This window comes from Orbicella faveolata, unplaced genomic scaffold (genome assembly GCF_042242905.1).
Source record: "Orbicella faveolata isolate gen_17 unplaced genomic scaffold, um_ofav_v1 contig_26, whole genome shotgun sequence".
Taxonomy (NCBI): domain Eukaryota; kingdom Metazoa; phylum Cnidaria; class Anthozoa; order Scleractinia; family Merulinidae; genus Orbicella; species Orbicella faveolata.
Genome location: NW_028301554.1, coordinates 5661258 through 5686461, shown reverse-complemented (window position 1 = coordinate 5686461; position 25204 = coordinate 5661258). Strand labels below are relative to the sequence as shown.

At 36.8% G+C, this 25204-nt stretch overlaps 1 long non-coding RNA gene across 2 annotated transcripts; it reads right to left on the bottom strand.

The window, feature by feature from the left end:
- Positions 1-1065: 1065 nt before the first annotated feature.
- On the bottom strand, positions 1066-18536 carry LOC110043322 (uncharacterized). Of its 2 annotated transcripts, none has more exons than XR_016208906.1 (4): positions 18313-18536; positions 10405-10974; positions 8249-8341; positions 1066-2709 (listed from the first exon to the last, which is right to left on the bottom strand). It is a non-coding gene; the product is annotated as an uncharacterized LOC110043322 (long non-coding RNA). The 2 variants fall into 2 exon arrangements; XR_002295993.2 differs by having other exon boundaries at positions 8264-8341; positions 18313-18534.
- Between the last annotated feature and the right edge of the window lie 6668 nt (positions 18537-25204).

The following is a 25204-nucleotide window of genomic DNA, read 5'->3' as shown; positions in this document are numbered from 1 at the left end:
AAACCCAATTAAAAGTTTGCGTGCAAGGCTGGGTTTTGCGTGTACTCATAAAATTCAACAATGTCTGCGTCGTATGTATATTAGCTAAAAGCAATTTCGTTCGATTGTTCGAATGTCTGAGCTTTGAAATTCGCTTTGTCGGAGCTTTTTGAAATTCTATGCAACGCCAGATCAATTTTCCTACAGCTTCGAGGCACAAGCGCACTTTAAAGGGAAAGATTCATTTTTGCCGCTGAAGTAGCCACTAGAAAATTTTTATGAGTTGAAACCCGACTTCCTCGTAACAATTTTTTTCTGATGGGAAGAGGAAATAGATCAATTTCCATTCCAGGTGTATGTCAATAGCTTTGTGTCTAAAACGCATCACTGAATTCTACTCGGTGAGAGCAAAATTAATGCGAGAAAATTTCAAATGTGTTTAAATATTGATTAACTGAATCGACCTGGTCTCGGAAAATGTACTGTAACATGCTGTAAGTCTTAACCCAGGGCTCCTTAAAGAACCTGAGCACAATTGCCCTCGATGTTTTATTATATATCAATCAATTGTTGGCATTAACCTCTTTGTGTTGGGCACCAATACAAAGGGAAACCTTGTCACATCACTACGAAGTTGTTGAACTCGCATAAGGAGAGGAAAAGGTTGCTTGCGTGTTCTCGCAGCGTTGACTATTTTCAAATTCCAGTCATTATCCACAATTTGTAGATGGAATGTTTGATTACGGGCGAGTAACTTGTGTTTTGACGCGCATATTTCATGTTGTGGCTAGTCACCTTGGAAAAGCTCGACCTTCAAGACTTTTCGTAGTGAGGGTTTCTAGCAGTTTCCACTTGAAGTGTTCACTTCTGGTTCTAGTGGACACTGCAGCTCTGTAATTTATTTCTTCTGGAAATAAGAGAAAAGGGAATAAAGGATTTGAGCTTTCGTGTGGCAACTGAAAGGACACACACTTCTAATTAACATTCTTAACCTCGGGCCATACGAAATATATTCATTATGTCTGAGTGAAACACATTGCAGACAAAATTAATATAACATTAGAATCCGCACAAAAAATTGTGAGGTTTTCTTTTTTTTTTTCTGGCTACATATAAATTTCACTTCATCAGGCTGCAGATAATGTTGAAAGCACAACAACACAACAATGGCGGTCACTTGGGTCAACCTTTTAGACAAATACTCAAGTCCGTCTGAGATATTTGTTTTCTTCTCGTTGACCTAGTTTATCGCTTGCTTTTGTAAACTTTCATCGATGCCTCGCCCGGTAAAGCTTGAGTTACGACGACCATTGCGCAACAAGCGAGCGAATTGAGTCGCAACTCGTGCGCGTTATCCTCTCGAGTCTATTTTTTAAAAAACTTCCGTTGGCCATACGACAGAGCAATCGTAGAACTAGAATTTAAAGCATCGTTTAGTTGAGTGGTTAGTTAATTCGTGGCCTTTCCAACGAAATTTAGCTGTGTTTGAAAGCCGTGGCATAAGTGAAAAGAACGAAAAAAAAAATTGAAGTTGTTCTCCAACGTACGGGTTGGCGAAGCTTCTTAATTATTTACAGTTACTTTTCGGCGTGTGTTAATGGCAGTCAAAACGCTAGGCGACCAATATTCTACAATGCTCTCGCTTTGATAAATGGAAGGAACCACAAACTTAAGTTGTCGCCAGAGTGTCGCTGTTTTAGTGTAAAATCCCGGTAGGGAACGAAATTAAAACTCGGCACATGATGTGAATTACTCAACAATAAACCTTTTCCTTTCTCCAAACGTCTTTCAGTTTCCCCGCTAATTTTCTTTGTGCCCTATATATTTAAGCGTGTCCTTCCTTCAAACGAATATAATGTAGTCAACAGATCAAACTGACCGGAAATAGTTATACAGTTGAAAGTGCATTTTAATTTCTGCACAATACGCTTTTGAACGTGACCAGCAGAGGCTATGGTCCACTGTGCTCTAACCAAAACAACTGGAGAATGTAATATAAACAACAGCAGGGAGGAAGCCGCGTTCATTGATAATTTTAAGCCAGTGTGTTAATTAAACGTCACTGAGATTTCAACTTTTATACATGTATATTACTGTTGCTTGAACAGGCAGGGCGGTAACTCTTAGGATACGACACACGATAAAACAATTTGCAACAAACAGACTTTCTCTGTTGGCTTTTAAAGAACACCACAAGATTTAATGTCAGAAGCGTTCTGTTGCAGTAAAGCAGTGATGGAAATATCAAGTACTGAATGAATACACTCATTTTATATTCGCATTTATATATGGCTTCATAGTTGCAAGAAACTTCGAGCATAAATAATAAAATCCATCGTGTTTAGTTTCAGCAGACCGGGAAACAATAATTTGTGTGAAGTTTACGGAAGTTATAGTAACTTTTCAAAATTTCCTAAGCTAACTCCATTGTTAGCAAACAAAATATAGCAAATATACTGCCACCTCCCGTATACACTTGTTAGTCAGTTTTCCCCGCAGAAGTGAACGATTTGTACAACCATTTTATCTGACGGTCTTGCTCGTCAGCAAATCGGCTGTTGGACGCAGCCAGTTTGCCTGCTGTTCAACAGTAGATGGCATGGAAATTCCTGATAATGTTTGTTTTGTCGACAAGCTACGCTATAGATTTCTTTGTGTTGTGGCTTTGGATTTTCAATCAATGACACGCCATTTGGGAGCACTTTCAACGTGGCTGCATACGCCCTTTACCTGTATAGTAAATAAGAAACAAAATAAGAACGTTTGAATAAAATAGCTGGCTGAAAATACCAACTTGCTTCTTGCTTCTTTAGTTGGGACTTAAATTACTCACTGAAGTGGTAAAACTAAAAAATCGTATAATCCTAAGCTACAGTATCAACCTGGAATAACTTAAATAACTCATAATGGCTTATTTTAAACCTTTTTCAACCTATGCCGGACTCGATGCAAATATAATTCATGGTAATTAGATAAGACAGAAATACGAGTAATCGAGAGTAACTTATTTCCCAGCAATGCTGCAAATCTTTATATATTGCACCAGTAAACAAGAGGGATAGGACATTCTGCAACTGAGCCCAAATTCGTTTCGCTGCATTATAAAAGGCCCATAGTTTCAGAACTTGTATTTACTTTAGTACTGAGTAAACCAATTTAACGAAGCCTTGGTTAAAATTTCAATGAAGGAATAGAATCTAATTGAAAATCACATGACCATGAAGCTATGAAGCTATGACGCCTGAAGCTATGTCTAAAATACATAAATAAACCATGCTCCGTAGCTTTTTTTAAATTCACATATCCCCTGGAATGTTCGATTTTATTCAATGCATTCCGGCTAAATATCAAATGCACGCCACCTTTTGGTTTTGCTGCAAGAAATTCGTTTGGAATGTTGTAGTTAAAATTTTTTGAAACAAGAACACGACTGTGCCAATTTGCTTGAGCCTTGTGAAGCAGTGATCCGTTTCTTCATTGACGCAATCAAGTTTAGTTCTTTATTTAGACGACTCGGGGCGCGGCGCAATTAATTTTCACGGTAAACTTGCATTTGAAAGGAGAACAAAAGAATAAAAAGGAACACACCAAGAAATTATTCATTTGCAACACCGGGGGACAGCTGGATATGACTGACTTAGTTGAGTAATAAACACAATGCATGGGAGCCTTGCTGTCTGCGTATAATGGCCTTAAAATAACTCGAGACAAAAAAAAAATCAATAACGAATTCCTTAGTGTCCACTGATTTAGACCAAGAGCTTGCACTTAAAGGTAGTTTCAATGTACAAAGCAAATTCTAGAGACAGCACACCACTGTGCATAGTTAGTGACCTAAAATATCGGACGAATGAATTGGGTAAATCATATGATACGGTACTTCGATAAATGCAGTTGTTTCAACCGAGAACTCAGTGGGTTCCATAATTCTTTATCTTGAACATTAAGGTTTCTACACTTGATTTCGAAGCTGCAAATATAAGGAACCTAGAAAAATCACTACAGATACCTCTAAGCTAAATAACTGTAACCCACATTTGTAACTGCATGTGAAGAACTGCAGGGTATAATGGCAAAGACTCATAATTCTAAGGGTCAATTCGAGGGTTTACCTTGGGCGACGAAACCGATTCCCGTGTAACTATGAAATGTTGCTAAAAGCTTTAAAAAAAATTATTCATTCCCCCACTCTTTTTACAAATCATCTGCCCACATTAAGAAGTATACGATTAAACCTTGCTCTGATGATACAGTTTATGCCGAATGTTTGTTGCACTAATTGCAAAGTTCTAACTGGGAAGATTTGTGGTTTTTTAAGTCAAGGACGAATTTCTCGACACGTTGCCTTCATTGTCCGTTAAAGTCTTATGACGGCTACATAAAATTGCTTTTAAAAAAGATGTCAGAGGAGGCTAAAATCTAAAGTTCAAAATAACCATGATTATCTTCAAATGTTTGCTTTATCATTTCATTAATTGGCGAGACTAGAGTAAGGAAGCATCTTTATACATATAATACTGGCCTCCAAAACATTCGAGTTTCAAAAAGCTTTAATGGGTTTTAGCAGGAAAATGGCTGCGTTCTTTTCCAGTATTGAAAGACATGCATATTTTGTGAAACCCCAAACATGACAAGACCAGCAGTAATCAAATCAAAGGTCGCATATCATTTTCGAAGTATCAGTTTCAAAAACATATCACAAGGATTTATCTCTCATTCTTGATTAGGTCAAGACGCGGCCTTACAAAAGGTTTACCTAAAATCACGGAAGTTAAACAATCTTCATTTTTTAACTTATGGCATCTTAATTTTGACTCAAGAATGCAAAAGGTATACCGGTTCGAACTCGTCTAGAGTTTAATGTTCCCTTATTCCAATTTTAGCTCGGAAATCCATTTCCACAGTTGCCATGGTAGTTGCATAAGTAAGATTATATCTTAATATTTCATCAGGTCCGTAATTGAATTGCGTAAGATGACATTGTTAACATTTTTGACAGGTTATGTCATAATTTTGTCTGAAATTGCGCAGTTTAAAATGTGTAAATACTTTATTCGATTGGCAGGTTTAATTTCGCGAGTGAGTGCAAAGAAAACGTAAATACAAAGGTAACACAAATATACTACAAATACATATTAAAGTGAAAAGGCGAGTTTGCCAGGTTTATTAGGGTTTGCTATGAGATTATGGGGTGTTATGCACTAATCTGTTCACGTAGTTTATTATCCGAATTCTCTTAGTTTTGAGAGGCGTGTGTTTCCAAAGTTAAGAAGGAAGTATTACATTAACGACCACATACTTGAATCATGCGTTCCCGCTATGTGGTAAGTCTGATAATGTCGATAATTATCTACTGCCAGTCAGACGGACAGTCAGTCAGTGAGTCAACGAGTCAGTGAGTCACTGAGTCAGTCAGTGAGTCAGTCAGTGATTCAGTCGGTCAGTGAGTCAACGAGTCAGTGAGTCAGTGAGTCAGTGAGTCAGTGAGTCAGTGAGTCGGTCAGTCAGTGAGTCAGTCAGTGATTCAGTCGGTCAGTGAGTCAACGAGTCAGTGAGTCAGTGAGTCAGTGAGTCAGTGAATCAGTGAGTCAGTGAGTCAGTGAGTCAGTGAGTCAGTGAGTCAGTGAGTCGGTCAGTCAGTGAGTCAGTCAGTGAGTCAGTCAGTGAGTCAGTTAGTCAGTGAGTGAGTGAGTGAGTGAGTCAGTCAGTCAGTCAGTCAGTCAGTCAGTGAGGGAGTGAGTGAGTGAGTCAGTCAGTCATTTCCAAGTCAGTTAACCAGTCAGTCAGTCAGTCAGTCAATTAGTCAACAGTCAGTCAGTCAGTCATTTCCAAGGCAGTCAGTCAGTCAGTCATTCATTCAGTCAGCCAGTCATTTCCAAGTCAGTTAGTCAGTCAGTCAGTCAGTCAGTTAGTCAGTCAGTCAGGCAGGCAGGCGGTCAGCTAGTTAGTCTGTCAGTCAGTCTGTCTGTCTGTCTGTCTGTTTATCAGTCAATCTGTCATTCAGACAGTCAGCTAGTCATTCATTTAGTCAGGGAAAACTTATAATTTTAGCTCATTCTTTCAGGCTATCAGTCAGTCAGTCAGTCAGTCAGTCAGTCAGTCAGTTAGTAAGTCAGTTAGTCTGTCTGTCCGTTTGTCTCACCGTCAAACAGTCATTCAGAAAACCAGTCAGTCAGTCAGTCCTGGAAAAGCGGACAGTCCTGAACCATGCAATCCCGTATTAGTCCCTCTGCTAAATAGTTATCAAGAAATTCTTCGTTTCCGTACTGGCATTGAATCACTCTTGGAACACAGAAATGATGAAACAGGATACCACCTGTAATAGATATTTATTTTCATTTTGATCACTGAAATCCTAAAAAAGGAAACTAATTTTTTTAAAATTCTTTTTTATTTGTTTGAAACGCCACAAATAAAAAAAACAGTTAATATAATGAAAACAAAAAGAGGAATGGCATCAGGTTCTCAACGAAACCATTGAGTTATTTAAAAAAAAAGATCTCCTGAATTTAAAACAATGTCTTTCGCTCAGTCACATTTGTAATGTCACAAATATGAAGGCATTGGACATCAAGAAACATCAATTGAAAGATAGAATTGGACAGAAATGTTTCTAATGTTGAAAAGACAGTTAATCTTCAAAAAGTCTTAATAAAATCGCACATGCTATTACCTCGATGTTTGAAGTAACAATAAACTGACAATCCAGCCGGATACTGATGTTAAAAACTTCCTGGCCGTAGTGTTAACTGAAATGGGCCGAGCACGTGTATAACAGCATGTTTCAGCAGCTCTGTTATGTAATTCGTCAATTTTCTTGAAGCAGAAACCAGAGATCAACTTTTGTTTGAAGTAAAGATTAAGGGCGCAACATGTTCCAAGTTTATTTGTATAGCAACTTGTAAGGTCAGAGATAGTTATCAATACGCTCGTTTTAAAACCTACATGGACTTAAAAAGTCTGCGGTGTCGATTTTCAAGAGGGCAGACACTCATTGTCTGAAAATTATTCATTTATTCACTTAACTTCATTCTGTGAAAGCTTTCGAAATGTTTTGCCATATCAACAAAAAAACAGGCGCGCACCATTTTGTCTGTCGCCATCGCTTTCTAACATTTCCATTAATGTTAATAATATGTTAAAGTCGATAAAAGGATTTTGGGATTTGTGGCTTATTCATCGGTAAATGGATCTATAAGCATAAGTGCTCAATGCAGGTTCCCTTTACAGTGGTTAACGTTTAACAATGGGCGCAAGGTTTAATTAAAAGATAGTTGACTTTTTAAGCCTCGCTTAACAGACAGAAACCATTTGCTATGGTCATTACTCTTGAAACTGTCGCGGGATTAAAATAATAGCACAAATGTCTCGAATGTTTCTCGGTAATAAGCATATTGTATTTCTACTTGCGTTTCCAAATTTTAAGGGCTATTCCTTAAGTTATTATTTTCTTTTACGGAAATGGATTTTGTTACATTTTATTCGTATAAATTCGGTGTCCCCGGTCATTTCTATGTAGTTTATATATACTTCATTCTTACCTGTATTAGACTAAGGCTGAGTTTATGGTGGCACTCCTTTCAAGTGAAAACTACGTTCCTCAGGTTTATTTTAGTAGCTTTTAGTGATGTTTATAGTCAGACGCTATTTGACAAACAGATATTTTAGGCGCTATATCAGAAGGAGGCAATATAATACAGAACGTAGGAAAATAGCAACTTCTTCCAAGTAGTGCATTACTCGTGTATTGTTATTAAGATTAATCTCCCAAAATTAAATTAGGATATTTTAATTGACTGTCTGCTTTGACGCACAAGAATATCATTCAGTATTGTTTCTTTCAATCGAAAATAGTGCTCATAAATACGTTTTAACAAAAGGTCTTGCTTTAGGCAATTGATCCAGTCAAGTGTCTACATTCCATTGTCTTAATCAGTAACCTGAGCCTAATGTTTCACTGTTAACTTGTGGCTGCCTTCACATTGTAAATAGTCAGTTCGTGAATTTTTCAAACGGAATTGCGACTGTAAACTAGTTGAATATCTTTCATTGCGTCATTTATAGATTTTGTAAAGCAATGAAGCAAGAACAAATTGCTTGCGGTTTAACCCTTCAACTGGCCCACAGAACTACAAACTCTCTAAGACCTTTATGCAAGTGAAAGCATCCTGACTCACTGGCTTTCGTTTAAATGTCGACAAAATTGGGCTTTGAGATACTTACTTAAAGTTATAAAAATAATGTGAGCAAGCACAATTAGAAACATTACCAGAGACATGAGTACCTAATAGCCTTCACTTGATAGGTCATGCAATGAATGGTCCGCAATGAATAAAGTTATAACCATCGTGTGTACTTTGTGCTGCAAAATAAACAATACAGCCTGTAAGCATACCTAAACAGGTCTCTTTTGAATGTTCACAAGCCAGTGTGTCGTTAAAAGAAGTAAAGTAAACGACGGCTGATCGCTAAAGGTCAATGGAGTGAATTTTTAGGGTTAATAGATTTTGCCATCCAATGTAAGATTCAACCATTCGATGCAGATATTTATAGCTATGATTAGAAATCTTTACTCTACCATTTTCTGCTACAAGTAAAAAAAATGGTACCTCTGTGCTACATCATCCTAAAGAAAGTTCAACCAAAGAACTCTAGAAACTTTAAAAATACAACATGTATCTACCTCATGACATTTAGACAAGACACCCTAAGATTGTAGTTAATTAACTTGGTGTCTACCCAAAGCCAAATGTTTGGAAGTGTTTTCAGTGTCTCTCTTAGATATCTTTTGTTATTAACCTTTCCGGCTATCGTCCGTTAGTTTTGAAGCAGGAGTTCTGGCGTTTTCAAGTTGTGGTATTTTATAGCGCGGCTTATTGACCGTGAATTAGTGTTCTGTCCTTTCAATGTAAACAACACAACACGAAGACTCTGCTACCTTTGGCCGCTCGCTACGAAAACAAACATTGCTCTTTCGATCTCTAAAGGTACATACTATTTAACATTTTCGTTACACAAATTTTAAGTTTCATACTTATTGATTATAAAGAATGTTTTTAGGAACATGCTATAGCAAGTTGAACTCAGGAATTGAAGTGGCATTGAGTAGTCAGTAAAAATATTTCAATCCTGACTCGAATGGTCGTCTGAGATGAAATTCATATACTCCTAGCTACAGATTCATGTAATTTTTCGAACTATGCACCACAACTTGAAGAGTCTCTACAGATTGTTGCAACTACTAAATATCTATTCCTAAAATTAATAGCCTGACATAGCAGTTTGGGATGTTATGTATCATTTAAGCAGACATTTGAATTCACCTTTCAGACCAAACAGATCAGCGTTAACATTCAGCCTTTGCCTATTGAGGCCTTAAAATGACAAAATTCAATTCGAAGGAAAGCATTGATTTAATTCATTATCATCTAGTTTCAATTGGGTGAATGTTTTTAAGACAAAAGCAATATAGTTTGGATCACTGTTGTTCAGTCGTGGCTTAACGACTTCGACTAAACAATTAAAGTTGAATGCTAATAATATTTTTGGTGGTATCTTTGGTTGTTTGTCCAAGCGGTTGTTTAGTTTCTTTAGTTGGAGCACAGAAGAAAGTCAAATATAAGAAATTTTTCATATGAGTTAAGGTACGTGTTATTCTTAGCTGGATTAAAAACTGTGAAAGAGAAACAGAAGGTACCTTGAACATTTGAACCAGTAAACTTTAGGTACAGATCCCATTTCTGCTCACCCAATCATTTTGTGCCGCTGACATGCTCTGCAATTTTAATGCTTATGAATAAAATCGAAAAACTAACAACTGCTTGCCTTCTTTGAAACTGTGACGTCGTGCTGGTGTGTGCACTTTGCTACAAATCTTTCATTCTCGAAATGGGAGATTTAATAAACGACAATATTTAGGTTTTTTATGGCTTCATACAAAGGAAAACACTGTGACACACGGCAAAAGTTTTGAATTAGTTATGGTAGTGACAAGTTTCCCTTGATATTCAGATTGACGAATTGCACCAACCCCTATCTCAACCTTGAGTAAGGTACCATTTCTGCGAAATTAAATACAGTTTCACTTTTTAATCCAGTTTGCTTCTTTCGAAAAGAACTATTCTGCTGTTTATTGTGGTTATACCTATATTAAATGGTTCACCGGCTAAGGAATGACTTAAAATGTAAACAAATTTTTAAAATGTGTTTCTCCGCCATCGACTATCTGTGCAGGAATTGCTAATGATGGAATCTATTAACATGACAGTTTAATCCAATTTTATCAAATAGCTTACATTTCAGCTGAATCGTAATAACAGATAGAATGTATTGAGACTCTTCAGGATATGGTGCTAAATGTTTGCTCACAACAGCACGATGCGACTGCGGCATGCTGTGACAAGAACATGCAATAAAGACTCTAACCTTTGTTGAACTGCAAGCCCACGTATACCCCTCTATTAGTTGGCTTAACTTGCCACCGTGCCGAAACTGAGATTTGCGCTCTTCAGGAGAACCGTCTTTAGAGAACTGGTAAAACGTTGGAAACATGTTCTCAAGCAAACGATTGTCAATGAAATTCGATTTAAACCTGCAATCGATTTTCAGCGAGACGGCTGAGTTCAAGGGTCTTGGAGGCATTTGTCTGGGTCAGCCATTAAGAAGCAGTGAGTTTTTGAGAATATTTTATTACTAATAAGATTTATTCTTCAATGCCACTCACTACATCAGGTGAAAAGAAGCTCAAAGAAATATACACACTTGCATTCTTTCATCGTGGTATAAGTTATCAGAGAGTGGAGATCAGAGGCAAAAGGTACAAAATCACGTCGCTTGTACCACAGACACCCCAACCTTGCACCGCGAGTATTCTTTATTGTCTATAAACTGATTTGTGAGTGCGAATGCCTCTTCTGCTTCCAAAGTATTTGGTACTTGCTTTTTGTGTGGCCGTCACGCTGATTTAAACCCTTTTGTAAAAAGTGGTCTTGTTTCCTGTGTAAACAAGATGCACGAGTAGATTACAACAGAGAGCATGCACATGACAAAAAAAATCGTTAGACATGTTTAAAGATAATTCGTGTTAATATCTCTGTCTAACTTCTAGTAGATATTCCTTGCAGTCTATGAGAGGTTTACTTCACTTGTATGCATTATGTTTTGATAATCTGGCACGTTAAAAATCTGAAACCACCCGCTATAAACAAGGAATTAATAGCGACCGTTACGTGGTGTTTAAAATAGCTCCACGGTAAACAAATCAAAAGCATATCACTCAAAAAACTTCGTTGATAGGAAAATTTTGAATGCCAAATCAGATATTTTTATATAAGAATCTAAAAACTCAGTAATTAAGATCAAAAACATTCAAAATATCCTATAGAACCCAAAACATGAGTTTCAGAAAACGCTGGCATCTTCTCTTTTGTTGGAGATTTGAAAACAAAACCTAAATGAATAAGGGCATGTGGCCAAATTACGTTGATTGTAAGAGTGATTTGCCGAAAAAAGAACCGTTTATCTCTTAAGAAATCAATTACTGGACGAAACACGCAGATCGGCATACCACAGTCTAGAGAAAGAGATATTTCACTCCGGAATTCTTAATCTTATATAAAAGTCACCAAAAATCATTGACCTTCAGTCTAAAATCCTGTGAAAAATTGGCTATTAGCCTTGGTCTTTTTAAGCCCATTTCACGCTGTTACTCGAAACTTGTATGAAATGATAATGCAATTCTGGGGAAAGTACCTTGGCCGGTAGTTCAATTTACATTTTTCATTTTTGAATGTGGGTGTTGCCCTGAAAGAGGGATAATAGCACAACTAGCCATTTTTTCCAAGACTTAGTAATCATATGGTGACGAGTGAAATTAGGAAATCATTTCAAGCCGGTTTTCTCAAAGTTCATATAATTTCCCCCGTCTAACGGCTCTGGAAATTATAGGAATGTTGACAAAAAGCAACTGAAATTATTTCCTAATTTCACGAGTATACCATTTGATTACCTTTTCACATCATGGGTAATAAATTACGCTTACGGTTTTGACCTTTTTATTAAATGGAGAAATTTCGGGCCAAACGGCCTGGCAATTTTGTAAATTTCACATGTGAAATTATAAATTAACGCTGAAAGTTTTCGCCAAAATTATAGAGTAATTTGTTCTCACCCATGATATTACGTTTTATAATATCCTGGGCGTAATGAGATAAGTTCAATTGTTTAATTGACAGACCAGTTACGCCTTGAACTAGCCGTAACAAATCTGAAAATACTGCAAGTGTAACCAGGAGTTCTGGTGTTACTCGTTTCACCGACATCACTATTACAGCCCTTAAATTTTTCTAATTTCATGTAAATGTAATGTCACGGTTAGAAAGAACCTTGATTGTTTGTCAGCTTTTTTTGTTTCTGGAATTGCATTTGTTCCTCTTATTTCTATTACGTTTTTTTTAAAAATTGCATGGATAAGACAGAAGCAATTTTGAGACATTGATTAAAATGTATCTAATCTTTTTAAGCAGCAGCAAGGGTACAACCTGTAGATGAGCGATCGTGTTTTTGTTGCAAACAAGTTCTAGTTTCAAGCCGATTCATACTATTTGTTCGAAGAAAGGATTGCAAATCCATTTGGAATCATTTTAGAGAGTTTCCGTTATTCAAAATGTCAGAAATGTTTATAAAACTTGCAAATATCTCAAAAGTTAAGCGCGCAGTTACCTCTCTCCATTGTTCGACTTTGTTGCTATGCCTTATGCTAAGCCGAGCCACTTGCAAAGTTGAACCATTTACAGACTTCAAGAAAGTTCGTTAAATCTCTGTAAAATGTATACATTTCCTTTGTAAATTATAATCTCTTTAAAGTTGCACAACCACAGAGGTTTTGTAATCTCTATAAAAAGCCTGTAAATTTTAACACAGGTTCGCTCTCAGATCCCATAAAATGTCCATGAAATGTTGCTATTTTTCTTGTAAATGTTTTGTAAAATTTACTGAGATTTTACAGCATAAAAATATATCTCTGTAAATCTGCACATTTGCTCTGTAAAAACGGCAGGAGAAAAACATTTTTATATTACATCTGTAAATTTCGAGTTAAAATAGAAGCATACAATGTCAGTAAAATCTACACAAATAAACTACGCAGAATGTTACAGAAAAGTACACATAATGTCGGTAAAATGTAAGCATTTTATTGGAATAAATCTCTGCAAAATGTCCACATTTTCTCTGAAAAATCAGCCTGTACAACAGGAAAGGGTGGAAAAGCCATGAGACATAATATCAATAAAATCTCTGTACAAAAGGAGGGGGGTGAATAGCGGTATGCAAATCCGCCGATCTGTGCCTTTTTTTTTTTTCACCAAATCCGTCGATCCGCCAATATTTTTGTGATCAGAAAGTGTTCACAAGTGCACGACTCCTGCCGTTCGCAGATGAATAAGTTCTAAAACCTTCATAGCTTAGCTTTACCTGGGATGTCTTTTAGGGATTTTCCCTTACGATATGAGATGATGGGGGGCTCCTTAAAGATTTCTCTCAGTTGTGGTTGATTACCTATTAGGCGCCATTTCCAACGAGTGTGTCCTTTAGGTTAGGCAACGCCAGGTGGTATTGCGTTACAAAGGGCAGTATTTTCTTTTGTGCGGTTTTCAGTGTTTTTCTGTGCTATCGACATTTTTCTGTCAGAGAATTTAATATCTGAAAGGTGTTTCTCTACAATTCTAGCTGGGTAATCTCTATTCTGCAGGCGTGTTTTGAAATTACTCATGTTTTCCTCAAAAGTAAATTGAGGGGAATTCGTTCTCAGAAGCCTTAACGCTTCTCCTTTGATAAAGCCTTTCGTGACGCCTGGCGGATGACACGAATAGAAATTCGTGTAATGAAAGGTCTCTGTAGGTTTGAAATGTGTTCGTTTGAAATCTGTCACCTTTGTACACTTTCGTGTCCAGGAACGTAGTTTCTGTTTCTGAGATTTCAGCCGTGAATTTGATCGTTGGGTGAAAACTGTTTCCCTTAGAAGGAAATCTTCTATTTTGTCTCTACTTGTGTTCCAAATAGATATGACGTCATCGATGAATCTTTTCCAGGAGATGGGTTTCGTGTTACTTTGTCTGAGTATTTGTATTTCTACTTTGGCCATAAATATGTTAGCAAAAGCTACGGCCATCATCATTTTCGTTCCCATGGCTGTTCCATGAGTTTGGAGGTAATCTTTTCCATTGAATTGGAACGAGGTTTCTTGAATCAGACTTAGCATTTCTGGAGGGTTCTCGTGCATTAAAGTCTTCGTATGCTTCGCATACTGTGGAAATACCCTCTTCCTGTGGTATGTTTGTGTAGAGGCTGGTGACGTCCATTGAGACAAGAATGGTGTTCTGAGGCAGTTTAGTCTTCTCGATGAAGTTAAGAAAGTCTTAAAGATGCGAGGCTTGTCTTTGTGCTATTGGCTGAAGAAGGTGGTCAACAAAAGATGAGATCCTTTCTGTAGGGCCGTCACATCCTGATATAATAGGTCTACTGTGTACATTTCTCGAGTGTCCTCAAATTGTTTTATCGCAGTGTATAGTGCACGGCTTAGGCTTCTTCATTTGCTTTATGACATAGAGGTAATGTGGCCAAAAACAATTAAACACGCTTTTTCTATGTTTTACGTTCTGATAAAACATGGGTTTTTGACCAATCAGAGCGCGCGCAGGTGCTATCTATATTATATGTAAAATACGTCCTAACTATAAAACCACACATGGTACTCATATTACAATAATAATCAGCTTCGTGCGGATACTGATGTTAAATAAACCTTCCTGGCCATAGTGTAAACTAAAACCAGCCACGCTTGTTTGGAACAGCATGTTTCAGCCGATCTATTGCTAACAATCTTGAAGCCAAAGCTAGTATTAAAAGATTAAGGGTACCACATGTTCCAAGTTTATTTGCATAGCAACTTATAAGGTCACAGATAGTCATCAATACGCTCGTTTGAAAACCTCCCTGGACTTAAAAAGTCTGCGGTGTTGACTTTCAAGAGGGCAGACGCTCATTGACTGAAAATTATTCATTCACCACAGAACATTCACTGAAAGCTTTCGAAATGTTTTTGCTATATAAATCATCAAGTTTTTGCTTCATGGTCCTTTTCCTCCTCTTTCTAGCAATGCAATTGTAGTTAATAATTTGTAAAACCGATGAAAGGATTTGCAGATTTGTAGCTAATTCGTCTGTGAATCGATCTATGTGCGTAAGTGCTCAAAGCACGTTCATTTCACAGTGGTTAACCTTTAACAATGGACGTAAGGTTTAATTAAAAGATAATTGACTTTTTAAGCCTCTCTTAGCAGACAGAAATCACATGCTATGTCCATCTCTCTCGAGCACTGGTTTAAGCTATCACGAAATTTAAATACTGGCGTAAATATTCGATGTCTACGGCCATTTCGATGTAGTATACACGTGTATACTTCATTCTTTACTGTATTGAACTAAAGCTGAATGTATTTTAGCACTCCTTACAAGTGAAAACTTCGTATCTCAAAGTTCCTCTAGTAACTTTTAGTGCTGGTTATTGTCAGACGTTAATTGCGAGCAAAGATGTTAGGCGCCATATGAGAAGAACCTATACAAAACAGATCGTACGAAAATAGCAACTTCTTCCAAATTGTTTACAATTGGTATAACAACATGCATTGTCATTGAGATTGACTTCTCAAAATTACATTATGAAATTTTAATTGACTGTCTCCTTTGTTGCACAAGACTATCACGCCTTCTATGAGTCGAAAATAGTGATCATAAATATGTTTTAGCAAAAGGTCTTGCTTTAGGCAATTGCCGCCGTCAAGTGTCTACATTCCATTGTCTTAAACGGTAGACTGAGTTAGTGTTTCAGTTGTTAATTTATGCTTGCCTTCATAGTTTTAAAACTTCAGAGCTCGTGAATTATGAAAACGGAATAGCAATTGTAGCCTAGTGTAGGCTAACAGCTTGCCTAGTGCGTTTAGTTCCTTTCTGAAGCAATGAAGCAGGAATAAATTGTTTGCGTTTAACCCTTCTCCTGACAGAGCTGCATACACTTGAAGGACTTTTCAGTACCATATATTTAAATGATGTCGATACACTTGGGTTTTTCATCCACAAACCTAGAGTTGGAAAAATAATGTGTATGGGAATAATAAACCATATTACCAGTGACTTTAGAGAACATGGTAACTGCCATTTTATTGGTTATGTAATAGGGTCTGATCCTCCATGAGTTAAAATTTGTGGCCATCATGTACACTTTGTGCAGCATAGTAAACGCTACAACCCTGTAAGTACCTTTAAACAGCTTTCATTTGAAAAGTTACACAATGCACTGGTGTTTTATCCACAGACATAAGAGAACCGTGAGAAATTGAGTAAAGGTTTTAGCTGAGTGAAACCTCAGGGCTAACTGATTTTGCCCTCATTTAATTAAATTAAACTAATTATTTAAGCTATATATAACTTTGAATCGAAATCTTATGTTTTATACTAACATTTTCTGCCTTAAGGGAAATATAGGCACCTTTTCCCATACCTACCTAAGGCAACATCTAAACAACTTCAAGACATATTCAAAATACAACATGTGTCTACTTCGTGGTTACGCAATCCACTCGGTCTCTTTCCGCAGCTGGATTTTTATTAATATTTCCAGTGTCCCTCATGTTGCTCTTTCTTCTAAATTATGTACATACTACATACAATGTTCGTTGGATTTCTTTCCAGTTTTGTGCTTATAAATGATAATTAATGTTTCAGAGTGTAGCATTGCATAACTAAATTTTTATGAATGGTATCAGAACTTTCTTTCAAATTGAATTTGTCATTTTAAGGCCTTAATTGACAAAGACGGAATGTTAAAGTTTATGTGCTTGGCCTCAAAATTCTAACCTTCCCTTCCAATCAAGGAAAACAACACAACTCATCGATAACCATTCTTCCTTTTGGAATTCTGTAAATTATGTACATACTGCATAAAATTTTCTTTGCATTTCTTCTCAGGTTCATGCTCTTGTATTATAATGAATGTTTTCAGGAACTTGTTATGACAAGTTGAACGCTGTTGAATGTAGTATTGAATAATCAGTAAATTTTAAAGCCCTTATCAATCGAATGGTCGCGTATGGGTTGAAATTCATATGTTCGCACGGAATCATGTTATTTTTTCTAAGTATTCTGCAAAATTTGAAGAGTCTTTACAGATTGTTCCTAAAATTAATAGCGTGGTATGGCATTTATGGATGTTATGTATCATTTAGGTAGATATTGGACCCGAAGATTTGAATTCACCTGTCTCAGTGAGGCCAAGCAGATCAACTTTAACATCCGGCAGTCTTTGGCAACTGATTCTTTAAAATGACAAAATTCAATTCGAAACAGAGCACTTCTTTCCTTCTATAAATCAAACTGCCTTTTATTCTTAGCTTAATTTCTTGTTCCGAAAAGCAAACAATTTAGAATCCAAACAGAAGGAATCCTAAAATTTTAACAAGTCATGCAAAGGTTCACGTATCCTTTCTGCAAGGCAAGTCATTTTATAGGTTGACCGTGTTCTGTCGTTTCAATGCTCAAGGTTGTTTTCAATTGTTTGTCTTGTTCTATTTATTAAATTTTCTGCCGATCTTTTGCACAGCCGAGCTGTTCGTGTATGAATAAAATCGAAAAAGTCACAATAGTTTCCTTTCTTTAAACTATGATGTCGTGCTTGTTTAGAATGTTGAAGGTGTGTGCACTTTGCCATAAATCTTTCGTTCTCGAAATGGGATCTTTAATTACCATCAACATTTGCATTCCTTACGAAAAGCACTGTGATACACTGTCATCACAAAATTTTTGCAGGTAGTCATGGTTGTGAGAATTATCCTTGATATTGCCTGATACTGATCTCGATTTATCAATTTATGAATTGCACCAACCGTAGTCTTGCACTTTGATTAAGGTATTATTTCTTCAAAATCAAATACTGTTCTACTTTTGAATCCGGTCTGTTTCTTCCTAAAATGTAAGTCTTTTGTTTATTGCAGTTTTACAGGTTTAAAATGGTTCACTGGACGAGGGATCGCTTTAAGTATAAACAACTGACATGTGTCTTGAGCTCCGACATCGATTGTCTGAGCAGGAATTCAGTAAAGGATGAAATCTATTAACCTGAAGTCTAATAAAATTTTATGAGGAAGCTTAAAATTCAGCTGAATTTCAAGAACAGATAAAATGCCTTGAGACTCTAGGATATGGTGCAGAACATTTGCTACGAACACAACGATGCAATTACGACAGATTGTGACAAGAACATTCAATAAAGAGTCTAACCTTTGTTGAGCTGCGAACCCAAATATAAACACCTAATAGTTTCACTTGCTACCGTGTCGAGAGATTTGCGCCATTCAAGAGAACTATTGTTGGAGAGCTGGTAAAACGTTGAAAACATGCTCTCTGATCGAAGATTGTCGATGAAATTTGGTTTAAACCTGCAATCGATTTTCAGCGAGACGGCTGAGTTCAAGGGTCTTGGACGTTCATTTGTCTGGGTCAGTCTTAAAGAAGCAGTGAGCTTTTGAGAATATTTTATTAATATTTTATTATTCTTCAATGCCACACATAACATTTGGTAAGAAGAATTTACGAAGCTCAAAAACATGTATGAACTTGCATTCTTTCACGGTGAGATCTAGTGGGAAAAAGTGGCAACGGACTTCATTTGTACCACAGACAACTCAAGTATTGTTTATAAACGGATTCCTAAATGCAAATGCCTCTCGTGCTTCCAAAATGTTTCCTACTTGCTTTCTTTGTGGTCATCGGACTGATTTTATTGACTTTTAAACAGAGAGGATGTACAGAGAATAAATAGGGCAGAAAAGATTTGTTAAATGGACGATTCGACTTTGGCCTTGAGCTTGAACATTTGCTAAATGATTTGCGTTAATGTTAGTTGTCTAACTTCAAATGGAGTTTATTCTTTGTAGTCACCGCTATGAGAGGTCTTATTCACTTGCATGCTTTATAGTTTGATTATTATCTGGCACCTCAAGTGATAAAGGGTTTAGTGATAAGGGAATCAGCGGGAAATCGACCATTGTAAACATTCGAGTTCAGGAACTTGTGATCGTTATATAACGTTTCCGTAGCTAATACAATTGCTAAAAGGATATTCTATCACTCATATATGCAACCCTATTACGGAGAAAATGCATAGAATGATATTAGTTGTTTTACATTAGAATCTTAAAGCTCACTAATTAAATCAAAATACAAAAGCATTTGAAATATCAAGAAAACGTAAGTTTCAAAAAACTGCTGGAATCTTATATTTTGCCTGAGATTTTTTTTGAAAAAAACCATAATTAAATAAGGGCACCTAGCCAAACTTAAAAAAACCGTAGCATAAAAATAACAGTTTTATCATGAAATCATTTGTTGGGCGAAACACGCACATCGGCATACCATCAAGGTATGCCGACGTCTGGCACGGAAGATTGGGCAAGTTTGCTATTGAAATGGAATAAATTACATATTTACTTACTTAATGACCTTTCGAATTCTTAATCTTTTATAAAATCGCCAGAAACAATTGATCTTGAATCTAAAATCCTGCGAAGAATTGTCTATTAGTCTTGTTCTTTTTAAGCCCACTTTCACGCTTTTTTTTTTTCCATATTTGATTAGACACGTTTTCTTGTGTTTTTTCTGTGTTTTCGTCGCTTAATTTGCTCTGCGGATTTTGTGTCCGGCTTTGAGTCTGTGTTCTCATTCTATCAGTCGTTGTGATTGGTTTGTCGCGTCATCTCATGAATTTGATGAGAAAAAGCAAGTTGATCACGAAAGTACAATAAATTTTCCTCTCATTGACAGACTTTTGACGATAGTTATTTCATAACAGCAATAGAACACCCTTCCTATGGATTTACCGGCGCAATAAACCACGCGGGATGTTGGGAGAACACGAGAAAGCCTTCTTGCTAAAGGCTCGTGATTTACAAGCTTTTCTCGATCTTCCAACTTCCAGCGTGGTTTATTGCGCCGGTAAACCCATAGAAAGAGTGGTCGATTACTTAAACAAACAGTTCTGAAAAGTAGGAGAACAGGAACTCTCTTATTGCATGATCCTTCTTAAAATGATTCTAAAAGGATTCCATATTTTTACTATAATAATATAACAACATAATAAATTGATATTTTAAGAGGAGATCTTTTAGAGGGTCCTCTAAAAATAAGTCTAAAATATACATTAAATGTCTAAAGCCAGAACTATCTATTAATATTAAATTGGTCCCCATTAATCAATTGAGATCTTTTGAGATCAATTGAAACCAAACATTATTTGAAATGAAATCGCGCTCTTCTATAAGTTGTAACCCACGTTAAACTATATTGCTACATGCTAAAATGAAAAAAAAGTGATCCCTAAAAAATTTAAGTTAAGGGGGTCTTGTACTCTCAGATATGAATCAGTTTCTCCAAAAAACCATTTGTTTGGAACATGAAGATTCAACATCCCTGTTCATTTGTAAATCGTATTTTGAAACGATTTTCCTCTAATAACTCCTGAGTTTACGTTTAAATTAAGAAATCTGAACACTTCTAGCTATATTTCAACATAGCAACACCCATAGCAACCATTGTTTACAGTCTAAAAGTACTCACAAAATGGATTCAATTCAGTACATTTTAATGATACTTTACACAAACGCTTTAAAGATGTGTAGTTATGAGAATTTTCCATCATGGTCCTGAACATTGTTTCTTCTACCATCTTATACGCTCCTTATACTTGGTCAACATTTCTATGACTGGTGTGTATTCGGGTGTTCAATGAAACATTTATGTAAAACCTTTAAATATACCCCTCCCCCTGCCCCTAACCTCCCCCCTAGTTTATAGGGCTACTTTGGGCTCTCGGAGACCGAAGTAAAACTTTAAAGCCTTATTTCCCAAAATGACCAAATAGACGGATCATCAATATCTCGCACACGATATCTCCACTGGGTTTTAACCGAATGTTGTCAAATTTTCAACATTGATGAAGGACACAATTATCTAGGTCTTAAACCTCCAAAATTTGCAATTTATGAAATTTTGCCCTGTTATTTAGTTAATATAGTTAATATTAGTTAATATTAGTATACTTTTTCAACATTTCACGAGAAAAAACCCCTCAAAACACTGTTTTCTGAGGTTTGTCTCCTGGACAACTTGCTTATGGACAGGATGAACTTAATTCCATACTTCTCGAACCATTCATTATTACGTTATCGTGTTTAGGATGAACACCACTTTTTAACACTTAGGAGCTAGTTATTCATTAACTATCGTGGCACGTGACCTGGAAAAGCTCATTTTTGAAGTCAGAGTGCAAAATCCTTGATACCAAAACTGTTCCACAGAGTTGTTTTGCAAAAAAAAAAAAAAAACATTTTAGGTATAAGACCACCTTAAGACTCATTTTAAGCAATGTCTCTAATTATTGTGGTCTTATCCATACAATTTGGGAAAAGACGTAATCGAAATTAAGAGAACGTATGCCTCAAAAATACTAAAAAAGAAAACAGCCCAGCTGAGAACCATTCAAGCTCTTTATATGCCCGACGTAACATTTTTATGAAAAAAGAATGACAAAAAGCCTTCAATGACGATGGGGACGAGTTGCGCCAGAACGTCTTGTTACACGTGAAGTATTTTCAGATTTGTTACGGCCAGTGCAAGGAGTGGCCGCATCCTCGCACCCTGGGCACTAAGTTGGGGTGGAAGGAAATAAATCTGGTAAAAATTGAAGCGTTGAAAGGTTTCTGACTGCCCCTGGATCTCCGAGGATGGGAGAGACCGCAGTTCTGCTAATAAACAAATCTTGCAAATCCTGGCAAAATGTCTCGCTATACTATTACGCGTCATTCAGTACAACGCTCATGTTTAAAATCACTCTAAATTGGACCAAATCTGTAAATTGAAACATCAGCCAAGATATTTTCCTTACGATTGCATTATCGCTTCACACAAATGTCGAGTAACAGCATGTAAATGGGATTAAAAAAAGGCTAATAGCTAATTCTTCACGGGATTTTAGATTCAAGGTCAATTATTTTCGGCAATTGTTATATAACATTAATTTCGCAATCCAGACGCAAAGATGTGTTTCTCGATACTATGGTATGGCGGCCGATCTGCATATTTCGCCCAACAAATGATTTCTGATAAGACAATTTTTATTTACAATTAGTCATTTGAAATCAACATAATTTGGCTAGGCGTCCTTATTCATGTAACTTTTTTTTTAATCTCAGAGGAAATAGAAGATTCCAGCCGTTTCTGAAACTCACGTCTTGCGTTTTTTTGATGTTATAAGCGTTTTTGCTTTTTAATTTGATTATTGATCTTTTAGGTTCTTATATAAAAACATATGTTTGAAGCATTTTTTCCGTAGTAGAGTTGCATTAATGATAGAATATTCGTTTAGCAGTTGTATTAGGGACGACGATATTACATAACGATACCCTGTTCTTAAGCCCTATTTATAAATGTTCATAGATAGTGGTCGAATTCCGTCTGAAACTCTTATCAATCACTGGAACCTTTATCAAGTTAAGTGCCCTTAACACCTAATTCTTTTCTTAGTCGATCGAGAGTAAACGCAGTGAGGGAACACAAGGGTCAACTAATGTACGGCTATGGTACTGGGAGAAACTGGCCCGATCGGGAACCCCTGGGGAACAAACAAAATCGCCGGCGGAACTCATATGTAGGAAATTCAATGGGGAGTAATGTAAAAGCATGGGAATTTCAAAACGAAACGTGCGAGGAAGTGTATGGGGGGAAGGCACATGACTGAAAGGCGTGGTGTAATGAGCGACCAAATCCATTGAAGAATCTGCAGTAATCTGCAGACGTTTTCCTATAATTAGGCATTGAAAAGTCGAAATGAAAGCCAAATAGGCCCTTTACAGCTAAGCCATCACGTGACCTGTTTTTCATATAATTATGGGCTATAACTTAACGAATGCCAGAAATGGAAAAAGCATGTCGAAAATATCAAAATGGCCAAGTTTGAGACCCCCATCATTAAAGAATGAGATTTTATGACGGTCTGAATTTTTAAAAGAATAAGAAGATTTCTGTGGAAAAAGTTGTTGGAGAGCAAGACCTTGCTCTCCAGCAACATTTTCCATACAAATCCTCTAAATTTTCCGAAAACTCAAACAGTCGTATAAACTTACTCTTTCATTCCAGGGGCCTCAAACTTGGCCATTTTGGTATTTTCGATGCGATCTTTCCATTTCTGCTATTCTTTAAGTTATAGCCCATAATATAAAAATTTATAGGAAAAATTTGGTCACGTGACCCCAGCTGCAAAGGGCCTATTAAAGCGAATACTTTTACCTCGATATTCTCCCGCATTCGGCCGCCATCTTGGATCTTTTCATGTTTTGAAAATGCTCATTGCCATCGTGATCATGTTATGGTTCGTGATGTGAAGCACCGGACTGATACACACCTTTTTTATTCAGCCACAGTTCTCTATAAAAGCTGTTATATTACGCTTGGGTGACCTGTGGTTTCCACTGCTTCTTTTACAAGAACGCCACTTAATTACTCCACTCAAAATTTCACATATAATGAAGATTAACAGCTTTACCATAACACAGCGAAAAACTAGTTTGGATATATTTGGTTATAGCGGTGTTTATAACTTCAAAGTTTCCCTCCTCTTACCAGACGCTTGCGGGAATTTCGCCAGAGTCTATCGCGACCGAAAAGTAAAACAAAATTGCAAGTTTGGGTTTCGCCCGAATTGCCATAAGCGACGCTTGATGTTTCATCAAGGCCCAGTATCTTTACGTCTGTAGATACTGCTCAGTTTTGTTTGGGTAAAAATCCAATAAATTGTCTGTTGTCGATGGATAAGAGGGCCCGCCGATGCGTGTTTTGTGCAGTCGGTAAAAGTGACAAATTGGACTTCCGCACTTTCGTGTGAAAACGTTCATCGAACTCAAACAATATCTCTATAGTTTTTGAATATGTTTAAGGTTGATAAATGTTTGAGAACATATTAAAAGTTTAGCTGAAAATATGTGAACACAGCAGAAATCATGATCAGCAAAATTACGATGACACTTTCTTTAATCAGCTTAGAATAACGATTTCGATTTTGTTGGTCGAGTTATCAAAACTCCTTGTCTATTTTATTTTCGCGATGTAAAACTTCACCATGTTGAAGAAACACACATGATGTTAGTAGCCTTTGGCGTTGGTGAAAATTGTTGCAGCATCTCTGCACAAAAGACAACGAAAGAAATCTTTGTCAAGATTTGTTGAGAATTGAAAACACCGACTCGGACTGGAAAGTGCTAGCACTGCACTATGCAAATGAGCTACTTGTACGCGTCAGACTTTCCTTTCAAAAACATTTGCAAACTCGCCAAACAGGCGGAAAGAGTAAGAAACCATCAAAAATGGTTTTGGTCATGACTAAGCATTGTTTGAGAAACTCACAAATAAACTCGATACCAGAGTAGAGAGTTTTCTTCCTATATTCTTAAATCAGAACAAACGCAAAAGCGTACACGTTAGCTTACAACTAGCGCGAGCAGATTTTATTATTCATTCACAGCGCGAAATTGAAGTCTTGCTTTTGATCTTGAAAAACTCACCTTTTCCATATATTAGCTCAGAGCGTAAAACTACATATAAGCGCCCTGGTTCTTAGTCCCTGCCTTATTCAACGCCATCGCTGTGAAAAAACTGCGAGAGAATCTCGCAGCTCTCACCATTTGATCACGCAACGTGGCAACATCCACACGAGAACCCACGACGTGTGCGTGGATCCGCGCGGATATATGTCGTCAGGATGGCGCGATTTTTTAGTGGTAACAGGACTGAGTGGAGTCCAATTCGGTCTGTAATCATACGAGTGATTAACAAAATCAGACGACCGCGAAGCGGGAGTCTGATTTGTTAATCACGAGTCATTATTGATTTATCAACAACGCATTGACGGTCCAGGTTAAGCCAGTTTACCATTCGAAACAATTCATCAGTACTACGATCGTAATTTGAAAAAGTTATGACATGTGCAACACGATTTTGTATTTTTTGTAACTTCTGAGCAAGACTCTTAGAGTAGGAACCCCACACCGAGCTGCAGTAATTGAGATGAGGCTGGACTAATGAATTGTAGATGGAAAGTAGAGTCCTATATGGGACCGAATAC